The sequence below is a fragment of the Lynx rufus genome, unplaced genomic scaffold (genome assembly GCF_022079265.1).
Source record: "Lynx rufus isolate CCGP_SWC_20201006 ecotype Redwood Valley unplaced genomic scaffold, mLynRuf1.p SCAF_7, whole genome shotgun sequence".
NCBI classification, from domain to species: domain Eukaryota; kingdom Metazoa; phylum Chordata; class Mammalia; order Carnivora; family Felidae; genus Lynx; species Lynx rufus.
Genome location: NW_025814889.1, coordinates 65744796 through 65772694, shown reverse-complemented (window position 1 = coordinate 65772694; position 27899 = coordinate 65744796). Strand labels below are relative to the sequence as shown.

At 35.5% G+C, this 27899-nt stretch overlaps 1 pseudogene; it reads left to right on the top strand.

Annotated features, from left to right (window-relative positions):
• The first annotated feature begins 1027 nt into the window (after positions 1 to 1027).
• LOC124501881 (nucleosome assembly protein 1-like 1) lies at positions 1028 to 27899 on the top strand (annotated as a pseudogene).

The window sequence follows — 27899 nt, the reverse complement described above, 5'->3', positions numbered from 1 at the left end:
ATGGTGAACAGGTGAAGCACAGGAAATTTTTAGGGTAATGGAACTATTGTAAATTATAGCGTAAGCGCAATTACCTGGAAGTATGCATTTGGCAAAACCCACAGAACTGCAAAACACATAGTGGACCTTAAAGCAAACTATGGACTTTCTTCAATAATGTATCAATATTCATCCATTAATTGTAACAAATGCACCACACTAACTGAAGATATAATAATAGAAAAAACTGTGTGTGAGCAAGAGGGGGTATGTGGGAACTCTCCATATTATCTGCTCAATTTTTCTAGAATTCTAGAACTGTTCTAAAAAATAAGTGCAAAAAATACCTTGTTCCAAATTTGTTTCTCTTATACTGTTTCTTATTTCAAGTAAATCTTACCACCTATTCAATTGCACAAAGTAGAAAATCAGGCATTACTCTTAACACCCCCCCCCCCTCATGTTTTGATGCACTTTGCTTCCCAAATATCTTATAAATCCACCTTCTCTTCCATGTCCAACTCCTGTGATATAATAACAAACTGTGGCCATGCTAAGATGCCAGGATAACTTAAAGAGCCTCTGCCTGCCCCCACCTTGCAACTTCTGTCCTCTCTTGTGCAGTGGCTACAGAGTAATCTTTTCAAAATGCAAATCCTGTCATTCTCTCCACTCAAAATCATTTAATGATGCTCTAGTTACCTGGATAAATGCAACGATTACACACATCTCTGCATGCTCTGGCCCCAACCTACCTCTCAGTTCACCTCTTACCATACAATCTTGATTTTCATTTAGCCATACTGATTTCCTTATAGGTTTGCACTCTTTAATCTCTCTCCCACTGTAGGAACATTACATATGTCGTTGACTCCAATATGAGTTGTTGTTTTTTTTCTCTGTCATTTCCCTTGGTTGTTTGCTTGTTTGTTTCAGGCTTTTATTTAAATTCTAATTAGTTGATTTTTTAGTGCCGTCTGCTCCCGCTGACCTGAATCACTGACTGCACAGCTCTGGTAGCCTGGGTCCCCAGTTAGCCAACAATATTTGGAGTTCTTACAACATGGCAGACATTGACACCAAAAACAGTCTGAACTTGATCAAGATCTGGATGATGTTGAAGAAATAGAAGAAGAAACTGGCAAAGAAACAAATTTCAAAGCACGTCAGCTGACTGTTCAGATGATGCAAAATCCTCATATTATTGTAACCCTTGAAATAAGACTTGATGGTCTGATAGAAACGCCAGCAGCATACATTGAGAACTTGCCTAGGGTTGTTAAAATATAAGTGAATACTCTCAAAAACAATGAGTTAGGTGTGCAAAAATAGAAGCCAAGTTCTCTGAGGAAGTTGCTGGTCTTGAAAGGAAGTATGCTGTGCTCTGCCGGCCTCTATTTGATAGTGATTTGAGATCATTAATGCAACTTATGAACCTATGGAAGAATGTGAATAGAAACTGGATGAGGAAAATGAAATTTTGTAGAAGCTGAAAGGAAAGCCAAGAATAAAGATGAGAAAAAGGATGAAAAAAAAGGACTCCAAGATAATTCCTGAATTCTGGTTGACCGTTTTTCAGAATGTTGACTTGTTCAATGATATGGTTCAGGAATATGATGAACCTATTCTGAAGCACTTGAGAGATATTAAAGTGAAGTTCTCAGATACTGACCAGCCCCTGACGTTTGTCTGAGAATTTCACTTTGAACCCAGTTAACATTTCACAAGTGGAAGTGTTCACAAAGACATATACGATGAAATCAGAAGCAGATGATTCTGATCCCTTTTCTTTTGATGGACCAGAAATTATGGGTTGTACAGGGTGCCAGATAGATTGGGAAAATGGAAAGAATGTCACTTTGTTTTTTTTTTTTTTTTTTTTTTTCAACGTTTTTTATTTTATTTTTGGGACAGAGAGAGACAGAGCATGAACGGGGGAGGGGCAGAGAGAGAGGGAGACACAGAATCGGAAACAGGCTCCAGGCTCTGAGCCATCAGCCCAGAGCCCGACGCGGGGCTCGAACTCACGGACCGCGAGATCGTGACCTGGCTGAAGTCGGACGCTTAACCGACTGCGCCACCCAGGCGCCCCAGAATGTCACTTTGAAAACCATTAAGACAAAACAGAGGGACAAATGGGTGGCTCAGTTGGTTAGGTGACCAATTCTAATTAAGAGTTGCCCGGCTCCGATTGTAGTCTCACGGACATGGAATCAAGCCCTATGTTGGGCTCTGTGCTGACAGTGTGGAGCCTGCTTGGGTTCTCTGTCTCTCTTTCTATCTCTCTCTCTGCCCCTCCTCCACTTGTTCCCTTTCTCACTCTCAAAATAAATAAAGATTTAACAAAAGAAGCAGAAACACAAGGGACATGGGAAAGTTTATACTATGACCAAAAGAATTTCCAATGACTAATTTTTTTGCCCCTCCCCAAAATTCCCAAGTGGAGATCTGGATGATGATGATGAAGCTATCCTTGCCATAGACCTTGACATTGGTCACTTTTGGGGCGCCTGGGTGGCGCAGTCGGTTAAGCGTCCGACTTCAGCCAGGTCACGATCTCGCGGTCCGGGAGTTCGAGCCCCGCGTCAGGCTCTGGGCTGATGGCTCAGAGCCTGGAGCCTGTTTCCGATTCTGTGTCTCCCTCTCTCTCTGCGCCTCCCCCGTTCATGCTCTGTCTCTCTCTGTCCCAAAAATAAATAAACGTTGAAAAAAAATTAAAAAAAAAAAGAAATTGGTCACTTTTTACACGAGCATATAATCCCAAGACTAATGTTATACTTCACCAAAGAAGCCATTGAAGATGATGATGATGATTATGATGAAGAAGATGAAGAAGCAGATAAGGAAGGGGAAAGAGAAGGAAATGAGGAAAATGATCCAGACTATGACTCAAAGAAAGATGAAAACCCAGCAGAGTAGAAGCAGCAGCGAAGTAGTAAGTATATGGCCTTCAGGATAACCGGCACTGGTCTACCTTCTGCTTGTCTGGAAGGGATGAATTTACATCATGTGATAAGCCTATGTGAAACTTTTTGTTGTTATTGTTTGTTTGCTAGTTTTTGTTTTTGTGGCCTAAAATAAAAAATTTCAAATGTAATTTTAGTTCTCACACACACACACAAAATTCTAGTTAGCTAACTTATAATGTACATTAGTTTTAGGAGAATTTAGTGATTCATCACTTAACATATAACACCCAGTGTTCATCCCAACAAGTGCTCACCTTAATGCCCATCACCCATTTAGCCCATCCCCCCACCCAACACCTCTCCAGCAACCCTCAGTTTTTCTCTATAAGTCTGAGTCTATTTTATGGTTTGCTTCTCTCTCTTTTTTCCTTTCCCCTGTGTTCATTTTTTTTTGTTTGTTTCTAAAACTCCACATGAGTGAAATCATATGGTATTTGTCTTTCTCTGACCTACTTATTTCACTTAGCAAAATACACTCAGCTCCACCCATATCATTACAAATGCCATTTCCCTTATTAAATGTTCTGTCTGCATGCTATTTGTTTGGGAACCATAGACTGCCTTAGTTGACATGGTACAATTTTCCAATCGTCCACTTTAGTATTGTTTATGCTTCCTTGTGGCATTTGTCTCCATTTCTACTTTAAATTAGTTTTATGTGTTTATTTAAATATTTCCTGGCTCCCCCTCTAGTCTAAAAGCTCCACAAGAGTGGAGCTCTTCAATTTTTTCCTTACTATTCTACCTTCATTATTTGCTGTTATCTGGCATACAGTAAAAACAGTACATATACTACTGAATGAATAAAATAATGAACATGTAAATGAAAGATTGAGTGAGTTTTCCAATGTGTTCTAAGAAAAAAAGATCATAGTATTGGAGAAAGGAAGAACGGTAAACTGTAAGACAGAGGATCTAGAACAAGTTTAATCACAAACAGAATCCCTTGTTTATTATTTTCCTATAGGATATAAAGCAGCCATTTAGGTAACAGATCTATTTTTTTTTTCCTTCTAAACTGTAACTCATTTCAAGGTATGTCACCATTCAATGAAATCTGCTCCAGCGGTTCAGCCTTTTGTTGCTGTGGGTTAAAGAATTGTGCAGGCAATGACAGTGCAGCTTTTGCAGCAGAGCAAATGAAGACAGAGTGTTCAAACTCTTCTTACTGTAATCAGTCAGGGAAAGAATGTGGGGCCTGGATAGAATGGAGGGGGGTGAGGATAAACATGTGATACAGACAAGTAGCATACAAAGCAACCACAAAGGACTAGTCCCCAGTTAAGACCTCTCTTTCCCAAAACTACTAAAAGAAGGCAAACATTATGGGAATGGTTATATTTGGATAACATAAGTTAGAGTCGTCAACAATTTTTGCTGAAAATAAGCAACTCCCTTTTTCTCGTTCTTAGCTAACAATCTTCCCCTTTAGCTTACTCAGAGAACAGAAGCACAATTTTGTGGCTTTTGAGATGCAGGAAGCCTTTAGGGAATGGAGTTAGTGGGTAACAGGCAATTATAGGTGAGGTGGATTTGAAATGTGTTGGAAATAAAGGCTAAGCAGTCCTACAATTATGTATAGAGAGTTGTCTGTGCACCCTTGCTACTATGGTGGTGCCATTATTTTACGATGCAAATCTACAACTGTTTATTTACTGTTTTAAAAATATGCAATAAGCCCTTTTTAGCAGCATGGTATTAAAAGAAGGCAATTTTTAAAACTTTTTTTATGTTTATTTTTTTTGAGAGAGACAGAGTGCAAGTGGGGGGAGGACGAGGAGAGAGAGGGAGACACAATTCAAAGCAGACTCCAGGCTCTGAGCTTTCAGAAACTGTGAGATAATGACCTGAGCTGAAGTCAGTCACTTACCCGACTGAGCCACCCAGGTGACCCCCCAAAAAGGTAAATTCTTTTTTTTTTACATTTTATTTATTTTTGAGAGAGAGAGAGAGAGAGAGAGAGAGAGAGAGAGAGAGAGAGACAGAGCACAAGTGGGGGAGAGGCAGAGAGAGAGGGAGACATAGAATTCAAAGCAGGCTCCAGGCTCTGAGCTGTCAGCACAGAGCCCAACGTGGGGCTCAAACTCACAAACCGTGAGATAATGACCTGAGCTGAAGTTGGACACTTAACTGACCAAGCCACCCAGGCACCCCCAAAAGGTAAATTCTTAATGACAAATTAAACATTGAATTTTTGTGCATCAAGAAAGTTAATGATAAATGTGTAACTTGCACTAAATGGTTATCTTTACCATTTACCCTCAAGGTCATAGTTATGTCATTGACCGTATTAAGAGCAGAACATAAAATTCAGCTAATGGAGAAAGCCCATCTACTTCAATGGCCATTTGTATATTAAGCAGATATTAAATATGTAACAACACACGCAGTGGCAAAAGTTGTGTTTATATATTGCTCTATGAAGCAGGATGTTTTGTTCCAAACAAATGAAAATGACTGTTTTTATTCTAAGGTTTTTTTGCACACGTATGAGGAATGAAGTGATAGCTATTGACTCCATTCACAGATTTTTCTGAATTAAATGGTATTAGTTTTATATCAATCAAGAAATGTTTCAAACAATAAATTCATTAATCAGGCTCTAAGAGTTGAATGTATCTCATCCAATTAGGAAGCTCATTCTGTCAAAGATGAAATATATAACATTAACATTATTATAAATGCATATATACAGTTAGAAAAAAAATAACCCTGAAAATATTTCAGTTTTTAAGTAACTAAATAAAATAGGGTCACAAGACTGTCAGAAATGCATGCAAACACACATAATACTCTATCAAAATAAAATAACGGTAAGGATTTTATGAGAAATATTGATTATTGAGCTCCCTTCACTAATGACTTAAAAATCAGACTAGAAATAAAATAGCAAGTAATTAAGGAACAATGTGCAAAAGCGACAATGTCTGATAGAAAAACAGCAGGAATCTTATTAAAAAGAATAGACCAGGGAATTGAACCAACTAAGAAAAGGATTTACAGATATTGAAAAATCTATTGATTTATTTTCCTACTTTCCATAAGTAACTTTGACAAAGCATGGTTATATGACCAAAAAAGGGTTCCATCTATTTAGTTGTATGTCTAGGCATAACAATTTGTCTCCTGCCTGTATTTAACCAACTGACATGACTGTTTCAGTGATCAAAAGAGCCCAGAGATTAAGGTACTTTTTTTGGTACAACTCCTAACTCTTGGAATGACTTCATGATAATAGCTGAAATGATATTTGTTTTAAAACACAGCCTTAATGCCTGGGCCTTTCCTACATTACTACTAAACTAGTAGTGAAAGACAATATATGTGATATAAGACAGATTATACTGTAAGCATAATTTGGGAAAGACTAATAGAAATATGGTAAATTTTTCTAGGTTGCTTTGAACAGAATGTCTTCTTAATTGTCCAGCATTATATATTTATATATATATATATATATATATATATATATATATGTGCACGTATATACACACATATATAAAGAAATATTCTCTTAATGAGCTAAATCAGAAATTAAGTGTGATTTAAAGTAAAAACCTATGTAAGTTCAAATGGGCAAGGTTATTTTGTGTTAACACAAACCCTCAAATATCTGAGGCCTAACACAACAGAAGTTCATATTTTGCTCCCGTTACCTGTCCGAATCAGGGGAGTAGTGGGGCTGTGCACATCACAGTCTTTCAGTTACTCAGGTTAATAAAGACTCCTCCTTGACTCATGCATCCCGTAAAGGAAAAAAAATAGCAAATCATCCACTGACTCTTCAAGATGCCAGAGCTATACTTTCACCACTTCAGTCACATTTTTTGGCCAAAACACATCAAACAGGTGTATCTAAATTCAAAGGAATAAAGGAGTGCCTGGCTGGCTCAGTCAGTCATTAGAGCATGCGACTTTTGATCTCTGGGTTGTGAGTTTGAGCCCCATGTTGGCTGTAGAAATTACTTAAAAAATAAAATAAAATAAAATAAAAATTTCTAAAAAAAAAAAAAAAAGAGGAGAAAGCACAATCCCCATCATGTGTTCAGAAAGGAGAACTGGAAAAACAGCGGTAATAATTCAACTTTCCAGTCACTAAATATTCATTTCACTCCCCTTTGCCTGTGACATACATTCACCACCTTCCCAAGAGAGAAAACCCAAAACTCCATTTAGTTACAGCATTGAGCTCAAAGTTCAGGATCTCTGGATAATAGATGAGTGGTAGTCTCTACGTTAGGTTTAGTGGTGGCTCCTTTTGTTCATACAAACTGTAAGGGCAAGCTATATGTACCCCCAAACCCAAGATGTGTGTGCATAACAGGGGCAAGACAGTGCAATAAACACTTGCGTTCAGAAAAAGAAAGATAAGAGCTACAGAAGACAGGGTGAAATCAGCTGTGCAGGTGGGAGCATGCGCTTTAGTTAAGCCCTTCTTCTGTGGGTGGGTCCTCTCCTCCACTGTTCTCCTGACCCTTGACTTTGCCCTTTAGGAAGTTTTTTCATTCCTTGATGGTGCTTGGCTACATCTCTAATGGGCACTGGAGAATGTGCCCTCTTTAAGGTCCTATAGAATGATTGGGCCTAAAAGAAATGGGAAAATTTTTCAATGAAAGATCTCATTCATAAATCTCAGAATCTTCTTTAAAATCTTCCTTAAAGTCTTCTTTAAAAACTCAATGACTTCCTTATCTATTTGCCTGCAGTGAGTTCTAAGTACCATTTATTTTTAGATTTCTCATCTCCCACCCACCCCCTTTCTATTTTAACTTAAAGGTGGGTATTTTAATAAAATGTATACCTTAAGTATCTTTTTACTGAGCCATTTTGTCCAGTTAAAATACTTTACTAGATGTCATACCCTTAGATGGTTCTTTACCATGAGACATTTTAATACTTTCAGAAATTTTAACAATGATTATGACAGCTACACTGCTCCAATTGTCTTTGCTGTGTAACAAAGCATGCCTAAATTAGTGGCATAAAACAATAACTATTTGATTATGTCCATGGATCTGTGGGTCAGGAAGTCAGAAAAGGCACAGCAGGGATGACCATTCTCTACTCCAAGGTATTTGGAGCCTCACCTGGAAAGACTCAAATGATCACGGTCTGGAACAACTGGAGCTGAAGGATGCATTTACAAGATACCTTCTCTGCTTAAGATGGCTGCTGATAGAAAGTACAGTGGTGGTTGCCAAGGGTTGGTGAGAGGGGAAAAATGGAAACTTCCTGTTTCCTGGGTACAGAGTTTGCATTTGAGAAGGTGAAAAAGTTTTGGGGATGGATGGCAGGATGGATGCACACTGTGAGAATGTACAAAATGCCATAGAACTGTACACTTAAAAATGGTTCAGGTGAACTTTATGTTATGCATGTTTTACCACATTAAAAAAAAAAAGGCTAGTTCTTGGGGTAAGAGGGCTTAAAAGCTGGCTCAGGTGGAATTGTTTATTGGAATATCTAACACCTGGCCTGTCTTTGTGGCTTAGGCTTCTTACACTATATTGGCTGCGATCTGCAGGGGCCATTCCAAAGGGAGACCTCCAAACAGCAAGCCTTCTGACCTGGTCTTGCAGGTCATATAGCATACCTTCTGCCATGCTGTCTTGGCTGGAATGATCACAAACCCATCAAAATTGCAGAGGAGGGGTAGGAGACCCTATCTTTCAATGGAAGGAGTGTCAATGAAATTGAGACCATGTTTTAAGAGTGCTGCAGGGCAGGTGCCTGGGTAGCTCAGTCAGTTAAGCATCCGACTTCAGCTCAGGTCGTGCTCTCACAGTTTGTGAGTTCGAACCCTGCCTCCGGCTCTGTGCTGACAGCCTGGAGCCTGCTTCAGATTTTGTATCTCCCTCTCTCTGCACAACCCCCCCCCCCCACATTCGCATTCTGTCTCTCCAAAATGAATAAATGTTAAAAGCAAAGTTAAAAAAAAAAGCGCTGCATGTACTCTTGACTTAACCCTTGCAACAAAGCTAAGTTTAACTTAGCTTTCTCTATTTCATTTTCTACTTATTAGATTTGTGGAGGAGTTCTACACTCCAATATTACAATTCACCAAACTTCTGAACTTTCCTTTTCTTCTTTGCCTGTAAACCAGTTATTCTTTTTATTCCAAGCTACTATTTCTCATGGTCCCTTGCCCAAATGCTACCAACCACTAAAACACAATACCAACATTTATTTTTTCAACAACTTCTCATACGAGGTATCCTTTCCAAATAATTGTGAGAATTTTTCTAAATGTATTGCTATTGCATAATGAATTGTAATATATTTTTCTAGACTACCAATATTAGTTTCCTCAATGCTCCTTCAACCCACTTATCAAGGCAACCCCCCATATTTTAAGCCACTTTGTGTATTAGCCAGGGTAAGTATTATGTGTTATAAGAAATAACTTCAAAAATTCAGTTATTTAGCTATATGAACTTTTACTTCCTACACACACTTCCTGTCCAATTTTGGTCATCAGGGAAGTTCTGCTAATGATAGTCACGTAGGAACTAGGCTGATGGAGACCTCATTTCAAACTTGTGGTAAATCAAGCGCTGGCTTTTAAAGCTTCCATCTAAAAGACATATATCTTTCACTTCTGCTCACATTTAATTGGCTAACACAAGTTGCTTACGGACATTCAATTTCATAGAGCAAAGATGTTCAGTGTTATGATGTGTCCCATAAATAGGAGAACTAGAAACATTTATTAAATAGTACTAATGATCACTAAAGAGTTCTAAATGATAAGATCTACAATACCTAATTTGGTAATTTGGTAATTTGTAATAAATGTTAAGTATATTCAGTGGCAACTGTAGTACTGGGAATAATTAAAATTTTAATCTTATTCAAATGTAATATACTTATATAGATTTTCTTAACTGTGGATATAGAATTTTAAAAAGAAAATTAGGAAATAAAAATTAGAATTCCTCCAAACAAATCAAAAGCATTTCCTGACATATAGGATTCTTAAATACTGGAATATTTTTCTTTAAAAAACTTTAACATTTATTTATTTTTTGAGACACAGAGAGAGACATAGCATGAGCAGGAGAGAGGCAGAGAGAGAGAGACACACACACAGAATCCTAAGTTTGCTTCAGTCGGCACAGAGTGTGACATGGGGCTCAAACTCAAGGACCACAGAATCATGACCTGAGCTTAAGCTGTACATTTAACCGACTGAGCCACCCAGACGCCCTTGGAAACTTTTCTAAAGAAAATTGTGGTTTTTTGGGGTTTTTTTTCTGAAGGATCTGCTATCAGAGAATGGTATTATTATGCACATTGAGTTTTCTGAAATAATTTGCATGTAACATTAAGATTAAAATGGTATAGATAACTGTTTAACAGTCTCCGATACTGCTGGTTGGATAGTAAATTGGTACAAACTTTCTTGAAAGTAAATTGGCAATATGTATCAGTAGCCTTAAGATATTTACTTGACCGGGGCGTCTGTGTGGCTCTATCAGCTCAGGTCATGATCTCACAGTTCGTGAGTTCCAGCCCAGAATCTGGCTCTGTTCTGACATCTCAGTCTGGAGCCTGCTTCAGATTCTGTGTCTCCCTTTCTCTCTCTGCCTCTCCCCCTCTTGCACTCTGTGTCTCTGAAAATTAAATAAACACTTAAAAAAATTAAAAAAATTTACTTGACTTAGTTATTTCACTTTAATCTATATGAAAGAAATAATTAAGAGGTAAAATCATGGTTTTGAAGATTGCTTATATTTTTATGCTTGTGTGCATATATATATATTATATATATATATCATACATATGTATCTGATATGATTTTCTATTTATACCCATATTCTACAGATACACTCATATGAAGAGAAAATACATAAAAATATTGTTAGCACTTATATGTTAGATTCATGCTAACATTTTGGTATTTTTTATACTTTTGATGCTGTGAATTCTATAAAGTGCAATTATTTCTTTTATAATTTAGAAAACTGATCCATAATTAAATTAGCATCATTCTATTGAACTACCTATCCCTTTGTATCCATTATCCCTTTTCATATTATTTCAGCACTAATTATACAAATCAACTGCTTGCCATTGTATTATCTGCTCTGGATGCAGGGAAAAAAGAAAAATATTTGTTGTTATACAATGTCTTTTATCAGGAATGTGTCAGCGTATCTATTAGAACCAATACAGAGAAAAATTGACCAACATTATTTTTGTCTGTTTATTGGAGAAAGGACCCTAGATAAAAACAATGGAGGCTCGAGCAACTTGATTTAAAAGGTTTTGCACCCATAATGAAAATTCCAGGTTTTAGGCTTTAGTTTCAGTCTGTATAAAGTCCTACCCCCACTTTAACACTTTCCATGATTTTTCATTTTTATTTCCCAACAAAAAGCTATTTTCTAACAGAATTGGTTATGAAATACTTTTTCTTTTGTCAGATTTTAATCATCTGGTATTAAAAGTTGCTGTTATATAATTAGAGAAGAAAATGGTGGTTCTGTTTTAATTAATGACAAAGCAAAAGAGAAAAATCAGCATTCAGCCCTCTCTTAATTTCAACAAAGTACCACAAGGATATTATTTTCCCCACTAATAAATAATTCTATTTATTTAGGTCTGTAGGCTGGGATTGCCATACATATTTTTCAATAAGAATGCTGTTATAAAACTCAGAAATTAGTAAAAATTACATTAATTTTTATTCAAATTGCTCACTGCATAATGTGTTGTCTTTTATACAAAGAACCTTTAAACCAGTTTCAATTATTCACATTAAGTGAACAAAGGATAGTCCTCTTACCATTTTGTCTTCTTTGAAAAATATGTTACAGCAAAGAGTACACTTTAGTGTGCCCACAATAAAGGAAAACAGGAAAAATTTGGAGTATTTATCCCTTTGTACTGCAGATAGCCATTACCAACAAAATAATTCTATTTCATCTGTCATCAAATACAATTTGAAAGTAATAACATAATTGCATAATCATGATATAAAACTATTAGCATGCTACTTCTCTGAAAGTAGCATTGCTTATTTAATTTCTTCCTCCTGCTTTTACTTTAAAAAATTATGTCCCTAATTGAAATGTGAATCTAGAAGCAGCTGTCAGCAATTTCTTTAAGAGGTAAAATTATTTTTGGCACCTGGCACCTGAACTTTTGGCTCTATCACACCACCTCCTTCAGCCTGTCTTCACCTCCATTTCTGACACCCACTCTCCGTCGATGCTTTTGCCTTTCCACTAACTTACCAGGGATCTCATTTTTTTTCCCTTTTACCCCTTTGCAAAACCTGTTCCTTAAATATGAGCCTGGAAATCTCTGCATATAGATTTCTAACTGTAGCCAGTGATTAAGAATTACCAGAGTGACAAAATCAAATGTGTATAGGCCAAAGCAGGTGTCTTTTAAAGAGTGAATTGGCCTGGTGAGATCAATAAGACAATAGTCATGGCCAAAAAAGGTAAATTAATGTGGGGCAGGGGCCAATGTAGGAGCAGATAAAATAGAAATGAATTTAGTGGAAAATTAGCTACTTCATGACTAAGGAATGTTTACTATCATCTTTTCCAAATCAGGAAATAAAAAGTTGGGAAAAGGATAAAAATTGGGGCAATGTTGAAAGTTTTAAAAATGTCCAGGGAAAGCATGATTAACTCGTATTATAGTATAAGAAATTTACTTTAAAATCCCATTGAGGCCTCGAGGCAGCAGTTGCGGCATCAAGAATTCACACTCTGGGGGTGATCTGCTGTCCTTTAATCTAAAAGGCCACCACCAAAGACAGCTCCTGTAGGTATTTCAGCTATTTTTATCTTCCATCAACACCTGAACTACTAATTTACTAACGATCAGAATGTTTATCCATCGGTAAAACTAGTGGTTTATCCCCCAGCTTAGAGACTTTGAGAGAAGAACTTGCGTTGGCAAAGCTGGTGTGCTTTTCTTTAACTATATGTTTGTACCCATATACATGGGTACATTGGGAGTATCTGACTGCAACAACTGACGACCAGAGTCTTATTACCAGACCATTGTCACTTTGTCTCAGATGAACCTTCCACGAAAGGCTTTCCAAGAATCCAGAAATGATGGACAGCTTGGTTCTCAGTTCATTGCAAGATAGGTTCTAGAATTATTATTATTATTATTATTTTTGCTGGCTTGCTAACAAATACTGTGTGGCAGAGTTTATTCTGAGGCTTGTTCCCATTAGAAGCCAGTAGTGACAGTGTAAGGGAGAATAAAAAGAGGAAAGAGGAGGGGGAAAGGAAGAAAGGAGAAGAAGAAGAGGGAGAAGGGAAAAAAGAGGTCTTAATAGTTAAATATTTCCTAACTGAATTAGGCTGGTTGACAAAAACTGGTTTGCAAAATTAAGAGCTCAGTAGGCATGAATTTAGTATCCCCCATGGGCATGGAAGAATGTTCAATATGAACAAAAAGCTTAATAAACTTCTCACAGTTTTTATGACAAGTAATAGTTTTGGAACAAGGCTCCTATCAAATTTAGGCTCTAATACTCCCACAGAAACTGGAAAATAAGATGCTATCTTACTTGGTGATTACATTTCAAAGAGATAACTCAAGGAAAGGGACTCCTGATCTTAAAGTTAGCAACAGGTTTATTAGCTTGTAAAAAAGATTTTATATACATTTAAAAGAGACAGAGAAAAAAAAAACGTCATATTTACAAGTTTTCTAAAATAAATGCTCTTAGAAAAGGGGGGGGGGAGAAGTCTCTTCCATTACCTTGAACAAGGAGAATTAAGCCCCTTATTTTATTTGTATATGCCCTTATACATCTCAATAATTCTCAAGCACACTAAAATTTGAGAACCATTGATTTAAGCCACTGTTTAAATATTCTGTTGTATTTCTGAGAATAAATTTTGTATTTATAGCGATAATCTCTGTGATCTTGAGGTTGAAGTAGACAATAGCTAGTTAAAGGACGATTTGCAAAACACAGATAAAACCAAGACTCTTATACAGATACAAAAATGCACATATGTTAAAGATTTTATTCTAATCCTTAGTCATGAGAGGCCCAGATAGATATTATAATTAGTTCAAAAATCCAAAGACAAGCATATTTATAGATAAGAAATATGTAAAAACTGCTTTTTTCTAGGGAGGGAAGACATTGTACCTCTATAGGGCAGAACAAAATTTGCATGTCCATACACAATTACCGGTTATTACTATCAGTTGCTGCCTTACTCTATTTGGGCTTTTATAACAAATATACCATAAACTGAGTAGCTTATAAACAATAGAAATTTATTTTGCGCAGTAAACTTCATATTGGAAATAATATCAAGGCATCAGGTATCTAGATAGGCATATTTTCTTTGTAACTTCACATTGTGGAAAAGGCAGGGGCACTATTTCAAGCTGCTTTTATAAGGGCACTAATTCCACTCATGAGGATTCTGCCCTCATGACCTAATCACCTCTTAAAGGCCCTACCTCCTAATACATCACCTTGGGGGTTAGGTTTCAGTACATGAATTTGGAGGTGGGGAGACACAAACATTCAGAGCATAATGATTACCTGCAAGTTACAGTCTTGCAAAATAGCTCAAAGACAATAAAAGAGTTGATTTCAGATAATCTGGTGGGGTATCCTCTAGAGGTGCATAACTGAAGTATAATTCTTTTTTTTTCTACAAGATTAGTGGTTTCAATTTGAAATATGTAATTGATTCAAGACATGATATTTTAATTTGTAAGGTATTAGATAATATGATTGTTGGTAGGCAGTAGCTGAGTACTTTAAAACAAGCTGAATTATTTCATGTATATGTTTGATTTATTAGATTTACAAGAATTGCTTGAGGGCATTAATGATCCTTCAATCCTCCACACATCTAACAACTCTCAGAGCTGGAACTATAACTCAATCCCCTTTCCATGTTACCATTCTGGCCCTCCAAATTATGCATAAGAATTAGAATGGTACTGTCTTCTCAGCTTCTAAAAAAGTAACCTGGTGGATGACCACAAATTAGATGGAGAACTTCCAATAGTCCAGACATGTAGAATAACGTTTCTCAGTCTTTATTCTCTTATAATTTATATGATTTTACTGTCATAAATAAATACTGTACTATTATTTATATAGCATTATGTCATATTTATGTATTATTATTTATGAAGTTTAATTCAATATTAAAGTTACTCACTTTATTCTCTTATAATTTATATGATTTTACTGTCATAAATAAATACTGTACTATTATTTATATAGCATTATGTCATATTTATGTATTATTATTTATGAAGTTTAATTCAATATTAAAGTTACTCATAAAAATTTTTATGTTTATCTTAAGCTATGATGTCCTTGAAATCATGGATTCAATATATTTTTTCTGAAGTTATTTTTTAAATATATAAACATTACAAGTATAAGTGATTATCAATGGACTGCCTGCCATTATCTTACACAGCAATGCATGTATACATAACACATTCTGAGAAACACTGAGAGGAAGAGGAAAGGTCTTCTATCGTAGATAAAAATACATTTAAAAAAACAAAGAGGCTTCACATAATTGTTAGGTTCAGGATCATTACTTTTCAGTTCCATTTTCAACTGAGGATAGGATGCAAGAAGGTTATAACTCTAATGACCCCTGAAATTGAACAAGCCAACATGTAAAAATATTATCAAAATGAATTAAATTATTTGAATTCACTTTATAAATAGTAGAATATAAACAAAATAATTAGTAACACTGAAAAGTTTCAGAACTTCACAACAAGTCCTGCCATGGCTATGGGATAGGCAAAGGTTTCTACAAATTTATAAATTATTAAGGAAGAATACATAATTTTTAAAGTTAGATGAAGTCAAGAGGTAAGTCCTAAAATTTAATGCATGCTTTGAATTAATGTCTTATGCCTTTACTTTGTTATTATAAAGTTGATATTTACAAACATAGTCCATTAAAAATTACTGTTCTTTTCTAAAATGCATGAGTGTTGGGCTATATCTCTCAGTTCCTCATTTGTGATGAGGTCAATCACAAGGTCTGTGTGTTAATGATGTCCCATTACCTATTTCTAATCCTATGCCCAGAATTACTCCTCTACATTCATGGAGTAAGTCTGGAAAGTTAATTCATAATTCAGAGCTGGCATTTTTTTCTAGTGAATTTGAAGAAGACATATAATATTGTCTTATACAGTCTGTAATAGTTGAGATTCTTTGCTTAAGTGATCTGCTTTGTACAAGATCCTATACATTTAGGCTTTTGTTGTTTTAAGTTTCAAGAATCAAAGACTGTGCCAACTAGCTAAGATTGAAAATATGAATTATAGTCTGGTGACAATGGTGAGTGTTAAAATTATGCCTCCACTCATCTATTTTATGCAACATGGTGGGACCCTGAACTGATAAGGACAAAATAGATTAACATAACAGTAAGACAGAGAGAACATTTTCTAAAGTAGATGTGGGGAATAAGCTTAGGAATTCCCTAAGCTTGCACCAATGGGTTAACAAGACATAAAGAAATAGAAAGCCACAGGATGTACACAGCCAAGATTAGGTAAAACAGATTAGGTAAACAGGGCAAAGGCCCCCAGTATAGGACAAAGGTATAGGAATAGGAAATCTCAAGATGGAAACACCCAAAATTAGGTAAACACGATTAGGTATTCAGGGAGGAAACACCCCCCAACTTAGTACAATAGCGGAAAGCTGCTTTCATAGGAAGGAAGGACCAAAATAGGTAAACAGGTAAACAAGGATATAGATGGCAGCAGGGCAAAGTTGCCCAGAGTGGAGCTAATTAGCAAATTAAAGGTGCCTTGTTGACCCTGAGGTAGCAAGCTCTGTCTTATCCCCTAGGCTAGCTAAGATAAACAGATGTGGTACCTCAAGCCTGCAATAAACAACCAGCACTAGGACTTTATTTTGTATTGACCCAAACCCCTAACATCACATATCTTCAAAACCCCCTTTCCCTCACGCCCATGAGTTAATGTTCTCGATTTTATTGTCTCTTTGTGCATGTCCATCATGCTTGTAAGCCTTCTGATCCAAAAAAAAAAAAACGGAGCAAGGACCCTTACTTGGGACTCTTGTCTCCTCCCAGACATTAGCCTCTCTTGCATTTCAATCCTGCGTCCACTGTCTTGCTGGGCAAGAGAGAACTCCAGACCCAGTGTCTACAACAGCAGGTAGTATACTAAAGTAACTAGTAGTAAGACTACATGAAGTTTATGCAAATGAAACAACTATAAATGTTTGAAAACTTGAGCACCTATTTTCAAATTTGGTTTTGTATTATCTCCAAAAATTTTAGATTCCTTTTGTTTCCAAATTTAGACTCCTAGCTTTTTCTTAGTTTGCTTCCATTCTTCTCTCTGGGGGAAACTTGCTCTGATTTATAGACTTTTCTCCTGTGACAGGTCCCATTACTGATTCTTCATTCTATTACTTACCTAGAATTCAATTTCCAGAAAATGTTCAATCTCCAGAGACAGAGCAAGTTGACAGTTTGTTGTTTCTTATGAAAATGGACTTTGTGTCGTTTCATTTAGGTATGACTTGCCCCCTAACTCCGTTATATAAATATTATATAACCAAGTATAAGATTCAAAATCAAAAGCAAAACTCCTGCTAAAATTCCTTTAATTTCTGCTGTGAGTCTATTTGCATACGTGGAGTATTGCTTTATTTGCATATTTAAAAAAATAGGGAAAGGTAACAAGGAAACCTTTTAACTTAGCCAAAATAAACAAATTTTTCATTGTATAGACAGTCATATATAACTGTATGTTTATGAGCTGTTCCATTATATGGCATACCATTTTAATATTTCTTGATACATGATTATTTTGGGGGGTTATAAATCAGGCAAATTTCAAAGTATAATTAGTGCTTATAATAACCCAAGGCAAGTAAAACAATCTCTCTGATTTATTTATTTGTATTAGATGATTCTTATTTTCATGACATTCTATATTAAGTTTAAATACAGCAAACTCAACAAACTGCTCAGTAGAAGTGTGCACCCGTGACATTAGTGGGGTGTCATATCACTTTGTATCAGAAAAATGTTCATTCATTATTCAGATGCTTGAGGTTAGAATCAAATCCTTTCCATGCAAATGGTATCAACATTAAAGTTACTTCAGAAAAAATTTTAAAAATAATAGCATAAGTTGTTTTTTAATTTTTTTAATTACTTTTTTAATGTTTATTTTTGAGTGAGTGCACACAAATGTGCAGCAGGGGAGGGGCCAAGAGAGAAGGGAACAGAGGATCCTAAGCAGGCTCTGCGCTGACAGCAGAGAGCCTGCTGTGGGGCTTAAATTCATGACCCATGAGATCATGACTGGAGCCAAGGTTGGACTCTTAACTGACTAAGCAACCCACGTGCCCTTAGCATAAGTTGTTTAAATAACAGTCAAAGAGCAGAACTAAATGGAATGATTTCCTGATACTTATGAAATAATATAACCTGTGGACACAGCATCCACAGTTTTAGAACAAAAAATCAGGATGTGTAGTTACTTTAAGATATGTTATGAAATATCATCAGAAGCTACAATTTTTAGGTGGCTCAGATGTGTCTCACATTGAACTAAACTCTTTTGCAAAGTTATTCCATTTAAGTGTTATTTTAACATTATTTCAAATGTGAATTTACACATACTTTGAGTATTTTAAAGTCAACAGTGTTCTTTTTTTCTTAGTAAATGCTATAGTCATATAGTTTAATGTAAAATAAATTAGTAATAAATTTAATCTGTTACTCTTTTCTATATTTCTACCCTATTTTATTATTAATATTCATTGAACCATGATCTACCAGTGTACGAACAATAGGTAACACATACATGGACAGTTTGGACCTACTCAATATGGAAAACTATCATTTTCCTAACCCTTTATTGCTCTTAGTCTGAACCATCCTACTTTCGCAAATCCAACTCCGTAACTATGGAATCAGAGTATTTGATGTAAATATTCATTAGTCATTGTCACCATGCATAAACCATTCTATACATTTTAAACAACACACATTATTCAAAAAAACTTTACATTCTTTGTCTATTGCTGTGTAACATATTACCACAAACTTAGTGGCTTAAAAGAACACACATTTATTATCTCAGTTTGATCACAAGTCCAAGCAGGGCACAGCTGGGTTTTCTGCTCAGAGTCTTGCAAAAGCCAAAATCAAAGTTGTCAGCTAAAATGTGTTCTTATCTGTAGTTTGGGATCTCCCCAAGCTCATTCAGGTTGTTGGCATAATTCAATTCCTTAAAGTTATCCTCATTTTCTTTCTGACTGTTGGTCACAATGGTTCTCAGTTCCTGGAAGCTACTCTCAGGTCCTATACATGTGGGCCTTTAACAACATGGCAGCTTGTTTCCTAACTAAAGCCCAACTGCAGATTCTCTTCCAGTTTGTTAGAGTGGAGTCCTATGTAATTTAATCACAGAAGTGATTATCCTCTCGTATTCACAAGTCCTACCTACATTTCTGGGAAAGGATAATACACAGAGAAGTACAGCAGAAGACAGGAATCTTGGAGGCCATCTTGGAATGCCTGGGCCAACTCAGAAGCTGGAAGGATATTCAGGAAACATTTATCAAGATTTTTATGTGTGCTAGATGCTGTGTCAGGCCCTGAGTTACACAGATGAGCAGTATAAGGTCTTTGACATAGAGGGATGCTTGTATTACAATGTAATCAAAGGGAATCTTCATAATACATGGAATTATAGCCTGCTTCATCCATATCTAGTGCTACGAAAATTTTAAGGAATATTATTCCCAGGAAGTGAAGACACACTGGCTTTCCATCTTTGTCCCTCTTTCTATCTCTATAGATAACTATTTGCTCTATTTTCTTTTACTTTTATAATTATCATTGGGAGAAAACTATAATACCCCTAATTAATATGCAAATACTGAAATATCTATGTATTAGTTAATTGAAAATCAAAACATCAAAAGGACCAAGAAAGAAATAGCTTGAATTTGCAAATGTGATTAATTAAGTAGAGTATTAGGAAATCAAATTAGTATGTTTTCAGTTGCACATTTTCCTTTTTTAGTTTCCAAACAAGTATTCCTTCAACTTTAAACAAGTCAACATCTCTAATTAGTGGCCTTTATTGATTTTTAAAGAGTGTTTTATGGTTAATAGGCTGAAATTGTAAAGCATTCATAGTGTATTTAAAGAGAGTGATGATATTTTATTTCTGGCACGAACTGGTGCCATATGGAGTCTACAACACCTCACATTATTAGGATCAAAATGCTGCCTGTTCTCTAGGGAAAAAATATTTACTGAGTAACTGGTTAAAACACTTCTAAAAAATTAAAAACATGGTACTCCAATATCAGAAGAATTTGGGAAATAAAGAATATTTAGAAAAGTACTATTAGTTGTAGTATTTTAAAATTAAAATCTTTACTCCAAATATCCCAAGTATTTTGCCCACACTCAAAAATCATTTTACTTGAGAAACCATATAATTTATCATTAAAACTAAGATTTCTAAATATAGTGCTTTCTACTAACAACTGAAGCTGAATTCACAAGGACATTTGCATTGAGAGGCATAGAAGAGTGGCTATAAATATTTTTGGCCCATGAGTCACTCTGCAGAGGCAGAAAAGTGTCCCACTCATATTTTTCTTTTGCTGTATTGTTGGAGAGGGAAAAGTATCTCCCCCAGACTGGTTTGTTTTGAATGGCTGAGTCTCAACTTTTGGAACTAGGCAAGTGTAAGCCTTATTTTCATTACAAATTTAAAAAATAGAAAGAAAATAAAAAATATAAATAGATAATATAGTTAAGAAGGCTAATATGAAGAAATCATAATTAAAAAGAACTATGTTGAAGTATGTTCCCTCTAAACCTACTTTGTTGAGGGTTTTTTATCATGAATGGATGTTGTACTTTGTTGACTGCATTTTCTGCATCTAAACGATCATATGGTTCTTATCCTTTCGTTTACTAATTTGGTGTATCACATTGCTGGATTTGTGAATATTGAACCACTGTTGCAAACCATAAATAAATCCCACTTGATTATGATGAATGATTTTTTTTAATGTATTGTTGGATTCAGTTTGCTAGTATTTTGTTGAGAATTTTTGCATCCATATTCATCAGGGATATTGGCCTGTAGTTCTCTTTTTTTAGTAGAGTCTTTATCTGATTTTGGTATCAGAGTAATGCTGGCCTCATAAAATGTATTTGGAAGTTTTCCTTCCTTTTATATTTTTTGGAATAGTTTGAGAAGGATAGGTATTAACTCTTCTTTATATGTTTGGTAGAATTCTCCTGTGAAGCCATCTGGTCCTGGACTTTTGTTTGTTGGGAGTTTTTGATTACTGATTCAATTTCTTTGCTGGTTATCAATCTGTTCAAGTCTTCTATGTCATTATGTTTCATTTTGGTAATTTATATGTTTATAGGAATTTATCCATTTCTTCTCAGTTGTCCAATTTGTTGGCATATAATTTTTTATAATATTCTGTTACAAGTGTTTGCATTTCTGTGTTGTTATTTCTCCTCTCATTTGTGATTTTATTTACTTGGGTCCTTTCTCTTTTCTTTTTTATAAGTCTGGCTATGGATTTATCAATTATACTAGTTTTTTCAGAGAACCATCTCCTGGTTTTATTGATCTGTTGTATTGTTTTTTTTTAGTTTCTATGTCATTTATTCCTGTTCTAATTTCTCTGACTTCCTACTGCTGGCTTTAGGCTTTGTTTATTGCTCTTTTTCTACTTCCTTTAGGTATAAGGTTAAGTTGTTTGAGATTTTTCTTGACTTTTGATATAGACCTATATTTCTATATACTTCCCTCTTAGCGCCACTTTTGCCACATCTAAAGGTTTTGGACCATTTTGTTTTTATTTTCATTTGTTTCCATGTATTTTTTTTAATCTATTCTTTGATTTCTTGGTTGACCCATTCATTGTTTAGTAGCATGTTGTTTAAACTCCATGTATTTTTGTCTTTCTAATTTTTTCTTGTGGTTGACTTCAAATTTCATAGCATTGTGGTTAGAAAAGGTACATGGTATGATTCCAATCTTTTTGTATTTGTTGTGACTTAATGCCTAATTTGTGACCTAATATGTGATCTACTCTGGAGAATATCGCATGAGCACTTGAAAAGAATGTGTATCCTGCTGTTTTAGGATGGAATGTTCTAAATATATCTGTTAAAACCATCTGGTCCAGTGTGTCATTCACTGACACAGTGTGTCATTGTGGATTTTCTGTTTAGAAGATCCGTCCATTGATGTAAGTAGAGTATTAAAGTCCCCTACCTTTATTATGTTATTATGAATTAGTTCCTTTATGTTTGTTACTAATTGTTTTACATATTTGGGTGCTCTCACACTGGGTGCATAAATATTTATAATTGTTATATCTTCTTGTTGGATTTTCCCCCTTATGACTGTAAAGGCCAGATATGAAAAACCCACAGCTAATATCATCCTCAATGGAGAAAAACAGAACTTTTTCCCTACGGTCAGGAACAAGACAGGGATATCCACTCTCTCCACTGTTATTTAACACAGTACTGGAAGCCTAGCCACAGCAATCAGACAACAAAAAGAAATAAAAAGCATCCAAATCAGCAAGGAAGAATTAAAATTTCCACTATTTGCAGATGACAAAATACTCCATACATAAAACCTAAAAAACTTCACCAAAAGACTGCTAGAACTGATAAATAAGTTCAGTAAAGTCACAGGGTACAAAATCAATGTACAGAAATCTGTTGCATTTCTATATATCAATAATGAAGCAGCAGAAAGAAATTAAGGAATCAATCTCATTGACAATTGTTACAAAACAATAAGATACCTAAGAATAAATCTAACCAAAGAGGTGAAAGATCTATACTACAAAAACTATAAAACACTGATGAAAGAAATTGAAGATGACACAAAGGAATGGAAAGACATTCCATGTTCATGGATTAGAAGAACAAATATTGTTAAAATGTTGATACTACTCAAAGCAATCCCTATCAAAATATCAACAGCATTTTTTCACAGTGCTAGAACAAACAATCCTAAAATGTGTATGGAATCACAAAAGAACCTGATTAGCCAAAGCAATCTTGAAAAAGAAAAGCAAAGATGGAAGCATCAAAATTCTAGACTTCAAGTTGTATTACAAAGCTGTAGTGATCAAGACAGTATGGTACTGTCACAAAAATATACACATTACCCAACAGAACAGAATAGAAAGCCCAGAAATGAACCCAAACTATATGGCCAATTAATCTTCAACAAAGCAAGAAAGAATATGCAACGGGAAAAAGATAGTCTCTTCAACAAATAGTGTTGGGAAACTGGACGCAACATGTAAAAGAATGAAACTGTACCACTTTCTTACACTATACACAAAAATAAATTAAAAATAAATGACTTCAATGTGAGACAGGAAACCATCAAAATCCTAGAAGAAAACACAGGTAGTACACAGGTAGTAACCTCTTTAATATTGGCTGTAGCAACATTTTTCTACATATGCCTCCTGAGGCAAGGGAAACAAAAGCAAAAATAAATTACTGTGACTTCATCAAAATAAAGAGCTTCTGCGCAGTGAAGGAAACAATCAATAAAACTAAAAGGCGACTGGGGCGCCTGGGTGGCGCAGTCGGTTGAGCGTCCGACTTCAGCCAGGTCACGATCTCGTGGTCCGCGAGTTCGAGCCCCGCGTCAGGCTCTGGGCTGACGGCTCGGAGCCTGGAGCCTGTTTCCGATTCTGTGTCTCCCTCTCTCTCTGCCCCTCCCCCGTTCATGCTCTGTCTCTCTCTGTCCCAAAAATAAAAAAAAAAAAAACGTTGAAAAAAAAAAAATAAAAAAATAAAAGTTGACCTTCAGAATGGAAGAAGATATTTGCAAACAACATATCTGATAAAGGGTTAGTATAAGAAATATATGAAGAACTTATAAAACTAGGGGCACCTGGGTGGCTCAGTCAGTTGGGCGTCCAACTTTGGCTCAGGTCATGATCTCGCGGTCAGTGAGTTTGAGCCCCACATCAGGCTCTGTGCTGACAGCTCGGAGCCTGGAGCCTGTTTCCGATTCTGTGTCTCCCTCTGTCTCTGACCCTCCCCCGTTAATGCTCTGTCTCTCTCCGTCTCAAAAATAAATAAACATTAAAAAAATTTTTAAAGAACTAAAACTCAACACTCAAAAAACAAATAATCCAATTAAAAAATGGGCAGAAGACTGAATAGACATTTTTCCAAAGAAGATATACTGATGACCAACAGACACATGAAAAGATGCTCAACATCACTGATATCAGGGAAAGACAAATCAAAATTACAATGAGTTATCACTTCACACCTGTCAGAATGGCTAAAGTCAACAACACAAGAAACAACAGATGTTGCCAAAGATGTGAAAACACTATAGAAGTTCCTCAAAAAGTTAAAAATAGAACTACCCTACCACCCAGAAATTGCACTACTAGGTATTTACACAAAGAATACAAAAATGCTAATTCAAAGGATACATGCACCCTGATGTTTATAACAGCATTATCTAGAATAGCCACATTATAGAAACAGCCTAGTGTCCACTGACTGATGAATGGAAAAGAGGTTGTGTGTGTGTGTGTCTGTGTGTCTGTGTGTGTATATGTATACATAAACAAAATATTACACAGACACAAAAAAGAATGAAATATTATCTTTTGCAATGACATGGATGGAGCTAGAGTATCATCAAAATGAAGTAAGTCAGTCAGAGAAAGACAAATACCATATGATTTCATTCATATGTGGAATTTAATATGCAAAACAAAGGAGCAAAGGGAGAAAAAACAAAAGAGAGGCAAACTGAGAAACAGAATCTTAATTATAGAGAATAAACTAATGGTTATCAGAGAGGAGGTGAGTGGGGGAATTGGTGAAATAGGTGATGGGGATTAAGGAGTGTACTTATAATGAGCACTGGGTGATGTATTGAAGTTTTGAATTACTATATGGTACACCTGAAACTAATATTACACTGTATGTTAACTAACTGAAATTTAAATAAAAACTTAAAAAAAACAATAGTATATCACTGACCACCCCCAAAAGAATTGAAAAGATGAATAAGACCAAAAAAATGAGACAAGTTTAAATAATACTTAATTCACATACTTAAAATTCAAGAGAACATTGCACTAACATATTAAGGGTAGGTAATGAGGAAGAGAGAAGAGGAAAACACAACATTCAAAAGAAAACTATGTATGAAAAGTTTGATTTTAGTGTTAATTACCACAATGAAGTATATAAAAATAGATCTAGATAGCAGAAAACATTAAAGAACACAAGCTTGTGTAACTTTATAAAACTTGTAAGCATGTATAATTTATAGAGAAGAAATAAAGAAAAAAGTAAATGAACTATGAAGCATAGTCTTAAGAGAATCTATTTGCAATTGGAGTTGAAAGAGAGAGCACATGCAAATGAACAATAAAAATAAATTCATTGAGATAGTTATTCAAGAAATACATATGTTTCACCAATATGTGTTAGACATAGGAAATAAAATAGTGATTTAAAAAATATTCCATAGCCACTGTCTTCATTTAACTTAATGACTACTGACAGAAAAAGACACTGATTTAATAATTATTCAAAAGAAGTTACAAGTTCATCTAGAGTAAGCTCCTTGGAAGATTTTTACATGGCACAATGTTAGCATGTCATGGGGGACTCACCAAGAACAGGGGAAGGGGGAGAGATGCATTGCTTTTCAAATGATCTTCATGAGCAGAAATTTCTAGATGAGGAGTAGTGGAGGATAGAGTGGGCAGTGAGTAAGTGTCACAAGCAGAGGAAAAGGCAGAGCAATACCTGAACTAAGGAAAGGCTTGAGTTGCAAATATGAAAGGTTCGATGGAACCAGAAAAAATTCATGAAAACAAAATAATTCCTGGTCAAACGTTTGAATATCGTAGCACATGAATATGGGCTACCAATATCCAGGCTTCAAAAGCAGATCATACTTTAAAAATACCAATGTTTTGCTGGTATCAGATATCTCCACACCTCCATATTCTGTTAGATGATAGTGTAATATTTACAATCACTTGCAGGGGAAAACACTATAACCCAAGCTCTCATTTACATCACCCCTTACCCTATTCTGTGTTTCTTCATCACAAATAACCACACTCTTGGATCACATATTCTAAACTTTCTCTTGGGTTTCTTTGTGTTTTACTTACTACATAGGTATGAACTTCTAATGAATACATTGTCTAATTTTTTTTCTTGCTTTTGGACATTATACCATGCCATATAGGTTTTTGTGCAACTTTTATTCAAATTTCATTTCTAATATTTACGTGTGTTCATATGTGTAGCTGTGGTTTTTATATATCCAATGAAATTGGGTATTCTATTTTGTAACAATTCACAAGGTATTTATATCTTTCCCTGACAATATGTATCTAGGCTGTTTCTGGCTTGGAGTTACCACCAAGGCTGCTGGAATAAATGTTCCTATACATGCATCCCCTAATGTAGCACAGAAGTATTTAGCACTGTTTGATCACCTTCTCAGATTATACCTATCTATTACACTATTGGATGATCATGCTATTAAAAATTAGTTCTCCTGGTTATATTGCAGCTCACTGATGTACCTAAACATTTGTAATTCAGTTCTAGTGTCTGAACACTTTACCCTGACATTTTCCAAATGGGAGACTGTGGAGTACTGCCAGTCATGAACATAGAACTCATGAATAAAAGTTAATTGTGGATTTCAAAGGATTCAGCTTTACTGACAGTTATAGATAATATGACTTCAATTCTCAATTTCTCATGGCACTTTTTGAAAAAGTCAGTTTCCTTCCAGTCAAATAAAAGATAATCCACTGATCCTCACAAATTGTTTTAAAGTTTTGTTGTTTTCAATGGAGTACTATGTGGCAATGAGAAAGAATGAAATATGGCCCTTTGTAGCAACATGGATGGAACTGGAGAGTGTTATGCTAAGTGAAATAAACCATACAGAAAAAGACAGATACCATATGGTTTCACTCTCATGTGGATCCTGAGAAACTTAACAGAAACCTATGGGGGAGGGGAAGGAGAAAAAAAAAAGAGGTTAGAGTGGAAGAGAGCCAAAGCATAAGAGACTCTTAAAAACTGAGAACAAACTGAGGGTTGATGGGGGGTGGGAGGGACGGGAGGGTGGGTGATGGGTATTGAGGAGGGCACCTTTTGGGATGAGCACTGGGTGTTGTATGGAAACCAATTTGACAATAAACTTCAAAAAAAAATAAAGTTTTGTTTTATTTTATTGTTATTGTTATTTTAATTTAGGGAAGGAGAATCAAAATTAGAGTGGTCAACATTGAGATGGATGCCAGTGATCCAGTTTCAATCACTTTTACTGGTTTTGAATAATATCTTATCTTGCTGCTCTCTAATGGCTTCTACAAGGCAGTTGAAACACCCTTGAAATCTCCAACAGAGAAATTCCTGAGTTTACTATAAACAAGGCTGGGCATTTTATCCTAGGTAAAGTAAGGGATAAAATTCATTTCTGCCTTTTTTCCCCAAGTCTTAAATACTTACTAAAGGATAAGCAGGGATTGAATCCCAAGGGGAGTATAGAGCACAAGAAAAAAGGCGATGCAACTTATGACAGTATTTTCTAGTCCCATTTATGAAGGACCCTTTGGGGAACTCTGGAAAGCCAGAAACTCTATGAAAGTGCATCAGTTCTCACTAAGCACAGGCTTCCCAACATGAAGAAAACCAGGATTTGAATCATCAGAAAAACTGCCTTTCAGCTGAGTGTAATTTTTGAAAGGGTGCAGCAGTATCCTATCAGCAACCAACACTCTCAGTAGCTGGGGACGAGTGCCTAAGACCAGATGTGGAAGTCCAGGTGGTGGGCCACAGCACTCACAACATGTACTGGTCCTACCATCTTTAA